General features: G+C 46.1%; 1 long non-coding RNA gene across 1 annotated transcript in view; it reads left to right on the top strand.

The window, feature by feature from the left end:
- The window catches only part of LOC131384358 (uncharacterized), a 42,534-nt gene extending 37,284 nt beyond the window's left edge, over positions 1 to 5,250 (top strand). Inside the window, exon 3 of the long non-coding RNA XR_009215133.1 lies at positions 5,109 to 5,250. This is a non-coding gene — a long non-coding RNA (uncharacterized LOC131384358). The remainder of the gene's footprint in view (positions 1 to 5,108) is intronic.
- Positions 5,251 to 8,961: the final 3,711 nt, after the last annotated feature.

Raw genomic sequence — 8,961 nt, 5'->3', positions numbered from 1 at the left:
TGTAAGATTTGCTTTGCTAATTTTATGTAATATTATGTTAAAGATTGTTCTTTAATTCCAATAAGACATTAAAGTCTTATTCTATGAAAAGTGTCTTCAATTGAGAAGTATCATTGTAAAAGAGAAATTTTGTATTTATTGACAGTAAAAGTACTCAAAATAGGTACGAGGCAGAAATCAGGCAATTATTGTCCTTCTGATATTATGATTGTTATTCACCTAATGGCTACCAGACATATTTAACGACACTTTAAGAGTTAAATGTGTTCATTTTGAGAGCTAACTGAGCAACAGCGTAGTCATAAATACAAGCACAAATTAGATCCCTGAGGTTGAGAGGGGAGTATCCTTTTATAAGGGGATTATTCAGAGAATTAAAAGATAAATATATTAAATTTGTAAATCCTCATTTAAATAAAAATTAGCATTTTAGATTTCTCATAGAAAACTCTTGGTTCTTTGAGAACCAAGGATCTATAGAACCCAGTTTGAGAAAAGACAACTTAGAAGAATGTAAGACTTCAAGGAAAGTGCTTAACAAATAAAGATTTAAGTGAAGAAAAATAGTATAGCATATATGAATGTTTGGTTGGCTAATTAACTTATTAACCTATTATTATGGCAAAAGACCATTGAGATTTTGTTAAATAGGCTTTCTTATCTGAAACATAAATTCCAATCAAAGGAATTTGTGGCTATTTATTCCTGCATTGTCCTTAATAGGACACAGTGTTATTGATAGGAAACGGTGTTATTCTCTTAAGCCAAAAGAACAAAGCTGGAAGCATCATGCTACCTGACTTCAAACTATACTACAAGGCTACAGTAACCAAAACAGCATGGTACTGGTACCACAACAGAGACATAGATCAATGGAACAGAACAGAGCCCTCAGAAATGATGCCGCATATCTACAACTATCTGATCTTTGACAAACCTGACAAAAACAAGAAATGGGGAAAGGATTCCCTATTTAATAAATGGTGCTGGGAAAACTGGCTAGCCATATGTAGAAAGCTGAAACTGGATCCCTTCCTTACTTACACCTTATACAAAAATTAATTCAAGATGGATTAAAGCCTTACATGTTAGACCTAAAACCATAAAAACCCTAGAAGAAAACCTAGGCCAATACCATTCAGGACATAGGCATGGGCAAGGACTTCATGTCTAAAACACCAAAAGCAATGGCAACAAAAGCCAAAATTGACAAATGGGATCTAATTCAACTAAAGAGCTTCTGCACACCAAAAGAAACTACCATCAGAGTGAACAGGCAACCTACAGAATGGGAGAAAATTTTTGCAACCTACTCATCTGACAAAGGGCTAACATCCAGAATCTACAATGAACTCAAACAAATCTACAAGAAAAAAGCAAACAACCCCATCAAAAAGTGGGCGAAGGATATGAACAGACACTTTTCAAAAGAAGACATTTATGCAGCCAAAACACATGAAAAAATGCTCATCATCACTGGCCATCAGAGAAATGCAAATCAAAACCACAGTGAGATACCATCTCACACCAGTTAGAATGGCCATCATTAATAAGTCAGGAAACAACAGGTGCTGGAGAGGATGTGGAGAAATAGGAACACTTTTACACTGTTGGTGGGACTGTAAACTAGTTCAACCATTGTGGAAGTCAGTGTGGCGATTCCTCAGGGATCTAGAACTAGAAATACCATTTGACCCAGCCATCCCATTACTGGGTATATACCCAAAGGATTATAAATCATGCTGCTATAAAGACACATGCACATGTATGTTTATTGCGGCACTATTCACAATAGTAAAGACTTGGAACCAACCCAAATGTCCAACGACGATAGACTGGATTAAGAAGATGTGGCACATATACACCATGGAATACTATGCAGCCATAAAAAAATGATGAGTTCATGTCCTTTGCAGGGAAATCATCATTCTCAGCAAACTACCGCAAATACAAAAAATGAAACACCGCTTGTTCTCACTCATAGTTGGCAATTGAACAGTGAGAACTCATGGACACAGGAAGGGGAACATCACACTCCGGGGACTGTTGTGGGGTGGAGGGAGTGGGGAGGGATAGCATTAGGAGATATATCTAATGCTAAGTGATGAGTTAATGGGTGCAGCACACCAACATGGCACATGGATACATATGTAACAAACCTGCACATTGTGCACATGTACTCTAAAACTTAAAGTATAATAATAATAAAAGAAAAAAAAGAAATTTTCTCAGGTAAACATTCCATAGCTTAAGAACTGACTTTACTGAGACTCTTGAAGATTGACTCTACTGTTTGTACAACTAATAAATGTTGGTGCAAGGAATTCACCCCACATTTTCTCTGTCCTCCTCCCCTCCCTGTCTCCCTCCCTCCCTCCCTCATACTGACTCCATTCCAGCCACATTGCCTCACTAGCTGCTCCCTGAGGACCTGAGAGGCGTCCTTCCCCTGAGCCTCTGCAGTGACTATTCCTATTATCTGGGATGCTCTTTGCTCAGATATCTGGCTCAGTTGCCTCTGAGGCTCACATTTCACTTTCCCAGTGAGGCTTGTCTTGTCCACAGTTTAAATGGAAACCCCTGCTTCTCTCTATCCACAATCTCAATCCTCCACATACTTCTTTATTCTCCATAGCATTTGTTACTGGCTAACCTACCAGATAATCTCCATGTTTGTTGCTTCTTTTCTCCACTTCAACTAGAATGCAGAGTCCACAAAGTCAGGAATTTTTCCTTTCTTGTAATTGACACTACTACCTACAATAGTCCACAGCACATCCCAGATGCTCAACAGATACATTAAATTGACAGAGTGAATGAACTGCTTTCCAAATAGAATCTGGATTTTCCACCATTATCTCACACTATGAAAAGTAGAACTTAAATTTTTGCCAAAATCACTCATGTTTGTTTACTCAAGCCAGATGATGACGATAGGCCTGGGCTTGTTGCTGTCACCCATTTAACTTCCCTCTTCTCTGACCTCCTCACTATCCCTGCTGTCAGGCCCTTTAGACCAGGAACTCATTGCTTCATCTTTCCTTGACTCACTGCAGTGTCATTAAGTTTCCTTGCCTCTGCCCTGGCATCATTTACTTCTTCTTTCTCACACAGTCACAGGGAGGTTTCTACAATCTACATATAATCTTGTCATATCTTTGCTTACAATCCCTTCATGACTTCTCATGCTTTCAGAAAAATGAACAGGTGCCCCACTGTGGTGTTTAAGTTTGTTTTCTATCCACCCTTGTGGAACCCTGCAGGTGCACCTCCCACCTTTGGTTTCACTCTTCAAACACACCTGACTACCAGTCTAGTGTCCCACTGACTGGTCATCTACATTCTTTCTCTAGCCTTTTAATGCTATTGCTTTGACCCAGAAGTAGGCCTTATCCACTCAACTGTCCCCTTCTCCTCCTTGAAGGTGCAGTCCATCCTTCATTTACCCCAGAAGCAGTTAATGTTCTTCTTACCTGCTCCCATTATCTCAGCACCTACCTATCCAGTTAATTGTTTGGTCTGGTCATCTGTCTCCCCGAATACATTGTAAATTTTCTGGGGCAAGAGATGTCTTTCAACTCTGTATCTTCAGGGCCTAGCACAGAGTTTATTGTAAAGTCATCACTAGCAAATGTTGAATATGCTAGAAGCTGAGGGAAATGCTTGTACTTTTCTTCTTTCCCCATCTTGAGATGATTCTCCTGGGTTGTGAAATATCTTATAAAAGATTGTATTTTCGGCATTTCAGTCTAGTGGAGACCTAGCAGAATGCTAAGGTCAGCCAGATCTGGGTGTAACTGTAACTCTTGTGATTTGATATCTTGGTGATTTAGACTAGAGCCAGAGCAGTTTTTAAAACGAATCTTTTCTGATCGTTTTAAGCAGCATGATAAATTCTAAGTAAACATGAATTTTCAATAATTACAGAGTAGGCATGAGTGCTTCCTTTCTTGATGCCTCTACATGCAAGAAGCTGGATGCTAAGCCCAACCTCTCTGAGTGAAGCAGGAATCTGTAAGGATGACATACCTAAGTCTAAAACAAAAAGACACACACAAAAGACATTTAAACAATTTTTTAAAATGAAAATGAGAAAGTGCAGGTTCCTAACACACATCAGGAAATATATTGTTTCCAATGAGGTAGGAGAGAAGAACAGACAGAAAAGGCAAGGACGGGCCACCTGGTCTCGCCCTGGTCTGAACCTCATGTTTCACTATGTTGTCATCCCTGATGCTCAAACCTCACACAGAGGCTTCAGGACTCAGCCTGTGAAGTCAGAAAGGGTGGCTGCTTCCACATCTTATTCCCTGGCATACAGAAAGTTTTGCGTAAAGTCTGCCTCAACACATCATTCCTCATACACGTAAATTCTTCCTCCACAGCTGAGTCAAAGAGCAAAGACACATGAGCAGAGGCACATTAGCAAGAACAAGCTTTTAATACACACAATTGGGAAAGATAAGGGCTCATTGTGAAAAACAGGCAAGTGGAAAAGTAGCACCTGTAAATAGCAGGGGGTATCCTGCCAGTTCAAAGATTAGAGAACTGGCTGGGCACTTGGGACAACCAGGTTAAGAGTCAAGCCAGAGAAAGCACAGCTGACACATGCTGGTTTCCTCTACCTTCCACAGGGGAGTGTCTCAAATACACTGTGGTTCTGACTGGGTTTATCAGTCTCTTCATGCCCTCCAACACACAAACACACACACGCAAACACACACACACACACACACACCCATTGAGGTTTGGGGCCTCTGGCTCATGAAGGGAGAGAGCAGCTTAAGTTTAATTTAAGTTTAATTTACTTTAAGTTTAATTTACTTTAATTTTCTCCAGGGGCAAAGTTTATTCATGGAGATTGCATTTGGAGGTGAACTTACTTCTTATTTGTCCCCCATCACACCACAGGTGGGCCTCAGGTGCTCTTTGTAAATGGGGAACTATGAGTGTGACCACTCACAGCATTTGTGCTGTTGTCCCCCATGACACCATCTAATCATTGTCCAGGTGGCCTTGGGAGCTTGGCTACTGTGCCGGCACATGAAGGCCTCTCATTATAGCTATGGTGGAATTCACTGTAGATGCACTACTTGTGTTTTGTCCAGGTGGACCGACCATGGACTGATGGAAAAAGGAACCACGAGGGCCTCCAACAATGGGAATGTGGTTGCCTCTTCCTGGTGCAACACCTGGGTTCTGCAGCGGTGCATGCCAGATATTTGGCATGAAGGTGGAACAAGCAAGGAAGGTGCTGGTGTTTGTAGCCACAACCAATGTGGTGTGAGCAGGTGAGCCCCAGGCTACCTGACCAAATGGGGGAACAGGCTGGTGCTGGCTGTTCCCCTCCATCCTGGTATAGTTTTCGGTGTTCTTGATGTGGAACTGCAGAGACGTGTTTTCACCCCAATGTTTTCACCATGTCTAGGGGCTCCAGGTCTCATTATCCCCCATGGGCCTAGAGTAGAATTGTCAACTGATGCAGTTACTGTCTCCAGTGCCAGGCATTCTGGTGGTATCTCTAAATGTAGATGACTTGGCTGTGCCAATGAGGAAAGCACTTGGGTTTTTAATCGTACCTGGCTGCACATTGATAGGCAAGCCAAATGCAAAATATGGTAATGTCACGCCGGTGAGATCTGCTGCCATTGTGCTGCCACTGTGTGGCTGGCTGCAAGAACATCTTAGGCCTATAACTGGTGCTGGGGTTGCTGGGTTTCCCAGAATAAAAGAACGGTCTGACTTATCCTGCCCATGAGAAGCCCCAAATATGGGCTGGGAGGTGGATCATGGATTTACAGCATGGTGGGAAGTTGGGATCGGTCCCATGACTGACTGTGCAGGTAAATTGGTGAAGATGTGGGCTGACACAATGTTGCCACTGGGTTCTGTGTTACCAAAACCATGAAACACCAGACAAGATAGGATGCACTTCTTCCTTGAGACAGCAGCAGACTGAAAGATGACAGCTTTTGAATAAGGAGTGGTACCCACAGTGCTGCTGCCAATGGTAGGAATGGATGATGATGATGCAGAGGTTCAACTCCCTAAACTGGAGGTGTCTAGAGGAGCTATCATGGGAAGGCTCAGAAAAACAAACAGGGGTACTGGGGAGACAGGTTTTCCAATGCTGCCCATCAGAGGCCCCCAATGTGAGCTGAGCAGTGGCTCCCGGATGTATAATGCGATTAGAAGTTACAGTTGGTCCTACGACTGACTGTGCAGGCAAACTGGTAGAGATGTGAACTGAGGCAATGTTTCTATTGAGTTGTTTGTTTGTAGAAGCAGAGAGCCCCAGATAAGACAGGATGCACTTCTTCCTTGAGACAGCAGCAGAGTGGAAGATAGCAGCTTTTGAAAAATGGGTGGTATCCGTAGCCTTGCTGTCAATGGTAGGAGGGAAAGATGATGTTGCAGAGGTGCTGCTTTCTAAACTGGAGGTGTCTGGGAAGTCTCAGAAAACCATTGAGGAGAGAGGATTTCCACTGCTGCCCATCAGGGACCCACAGTGTGAGCTGAGCAGTGGCTCCCTGACTTACAGTGTGGTTAGAAGTTACAGTTGGTCCTACCACTGACTGTGCAGGCAAACTGGTGGAGACATGAACTGAGACAATGTTGCCACTGGGATCTGTATTCCCAGAACCAAGGAGCCTCAGATAAGACAAGGATACCCTTCTTCCATGAGACAGAGGCAGACTGGAAGATGACAGCTTTTGAACAAGGGTGGTATCCACAGCACTGCTTTCAGTGGTAGGAATGGATGATGATGCTGCAGAGGTGCTGCTCCCTAAACTGGAGGTGTCTGGATGAGCCATGATGGGATGGCTCAGAGTAACAGGGGTGCTGGGGAGACAGCCTTTCCATTGCTGCCCATTAGGGGCCCCCAATGTGAGTGGAGCAGTGGCTCCCAGATTTACAGTGTGGTTAGAAGTTGTCATTGGTCTCATGACTGGCTGTGCAGGCAAACTGGTGGAGATGTGGGCTGAGGCAATGCCCAAGTCAGGGGTGAGAGGAGGACCTGGGACCTGGGAAGTGTAGGTGGCCAGGCACAGGGAGTATGAAGTCTCTGCAGGTGGAGGCTGGAGGGTGCTGCAGTTTGCCTTGGCCAAATCAGGGGCCCCAAATTTGGGATGAGGGGCGGGGCTGGGGAATATAAATGTAGCTGGGTGATGTAGGTTGAGTCTTACCAGGGGGCCCCTGCTGTGCACTGCCATCAATTTGGGAAACTAGTAGAGAGTTCATCCTGGAGCTTGAGGAAGTTCTGAACATCACAGCCTTAGGTGGGAAAGTGGTGTCCCTATCGAGGACCTGAGGATCTGAAGGAGGCTGCAAGGTCTGGTGGGCAGATGTGTTTGCTGTGATGGTGGAAATGACTGCTACGGAATTCATCTGCTTGCTGGTGATAACAGAGATCCTGGTGGAAGGTCCTGGAAGAAGGGTGGGAGAGGAAAGAGGAGGAAGGGAATGCACACACATGGCTGTAGGGAACTCCCTTCCGAAGGTAGGCTGGAAGGAGAAAGGTGTGGGGCTAGGTGTCAGGGAGTCAGAAGTGGGAGATGCTGAAGCTACTCCAGAATGAGAAGAACCTCCTTCCTCATTAGGTGGAACCCAACAAATGGGAACAAGGTCAGTGGGAAGAGACAACGGAGAGTTAGGGATTTTGGATATTCTTGGTGTGATGGACAGGCAGCGGGGTCTGGGAGCCGGCTCAGCCAAGTCAAGGGTGGAAGGAGGAGCTGGGACCTGAGAAGTGTAGGTGGCCAGGGACAGGGAGTCTGAAGTTTCCGCATGTGGGGAGATAGCAGGGGCAGGCTGGATGGTGCTGCAGTTTGCCTTGGCCTCCGTTTTGTCCTCCAAAGTGTCCATTTTATTTTCCAAGATTTTGCTGTTCTGTTTACACCCCATGCTGTTCTCCAAGTTGCCCAGGTATCCCTCAATAGACAGATAGGGAAGCTTAGCAGGTGGAGACAGCTCACTTCTATTCCACATCAATCACAGGGTGGGGCCAGGGGCAGCAGCGGTGGAATCCACATTTTCCTTTCACAGGGCCTGTTGCTGGCAGCTCTGAGTGGAGAAGAGTTTCATAATGGAAGAGCTGAAGGCTTCTTGCCCTGCATCTTCTTCCCCAACATCAGCAAGCTTGGAGAGCTGGGTGGATGGTCTTCATCCAGCACCTTCCTGGCCACCTTCTCTGGCTGCAGGGAGCAGCCTGGGGCCGGGGTCGGGAGCACTGCTGGAGCCGGGTCAGGCTTCCCAAGGGGAAGGCCACCTCCAGCAGGGCTGTGTGAGCTGGGGGCCACATGGCCCTCCCAGAAGGAGCCACTCACTGGAGACACCTGGGCCTTCTCTCTCAAATGGTTTTCCGACAAGTAGGGGTGGGCATTTCCCTGCAGAGGCCCAGGCCTGCACTCGAAGGAGGTGAGGTCTCCCTGGGTCTCCAGGGCCCTAGACGTGGATAAAGTCCTGCCGTGGCTACAGGGGCCCTTTTCTTGTCATACTGCTCCTGGGTCTCTACGTGATGCTCCTGCGTCACTGTTCTGGGCTCCTCTTCGGCCCTACCCTCAGTCTCCTTCGGGAGCCTGGTTGGGACCTGCTTAGGTGGTGAAGGCAGCGGGAGGGCGACCTTGCGGCCGGGAGGAGGGTCCTCAGGGACCCTGGGTGCAGCAACCTTTGGGAGTTCCCAACAGGCAGCTCGGAGGCCACAGCCTGCAGGAACTCCAGAGGGTCACCCTTGTCGTGTGGGAGAGGACAAGGGGTGCCACACAAGCTGCCTGGAGAGGAGGGCCTAGGAGGCTGCCACGGGTTGAACAGGAATAAGAAAGGGCCCGGCTGTCCCGGGCAGGCGCAATGGCCTTGAGGGCAAGGGGCGGCCACTGGCCCGAGAGCCTACAGCCAGACCAAGGAAGAAACGTGTGAAGTAAATTGCCCGTCTCCAGCGAAGGACAGAAGCAGAGGCAATGA

The sequence above is a fragment of the Hylobates moloch genome, unplaced genomic scaffold, assembly GCF_009828535.3.
Source record: "Hylobates moloch isolate HMO894 unplaced genomic scaffold, HMol_V3 SCAFFOLD_10, whole genome shotgun sequence".
Classification (NCBI taxonomy): domain Eukaryota; kingdom Metazoa; phylum Chordata; class Mammalia; order Primates; family Hylobatidae; genus Hylobates; species Hylobates moloch.
This window is presented reverse-complemented; position numbering and strand designations above follow the sequence as displayed.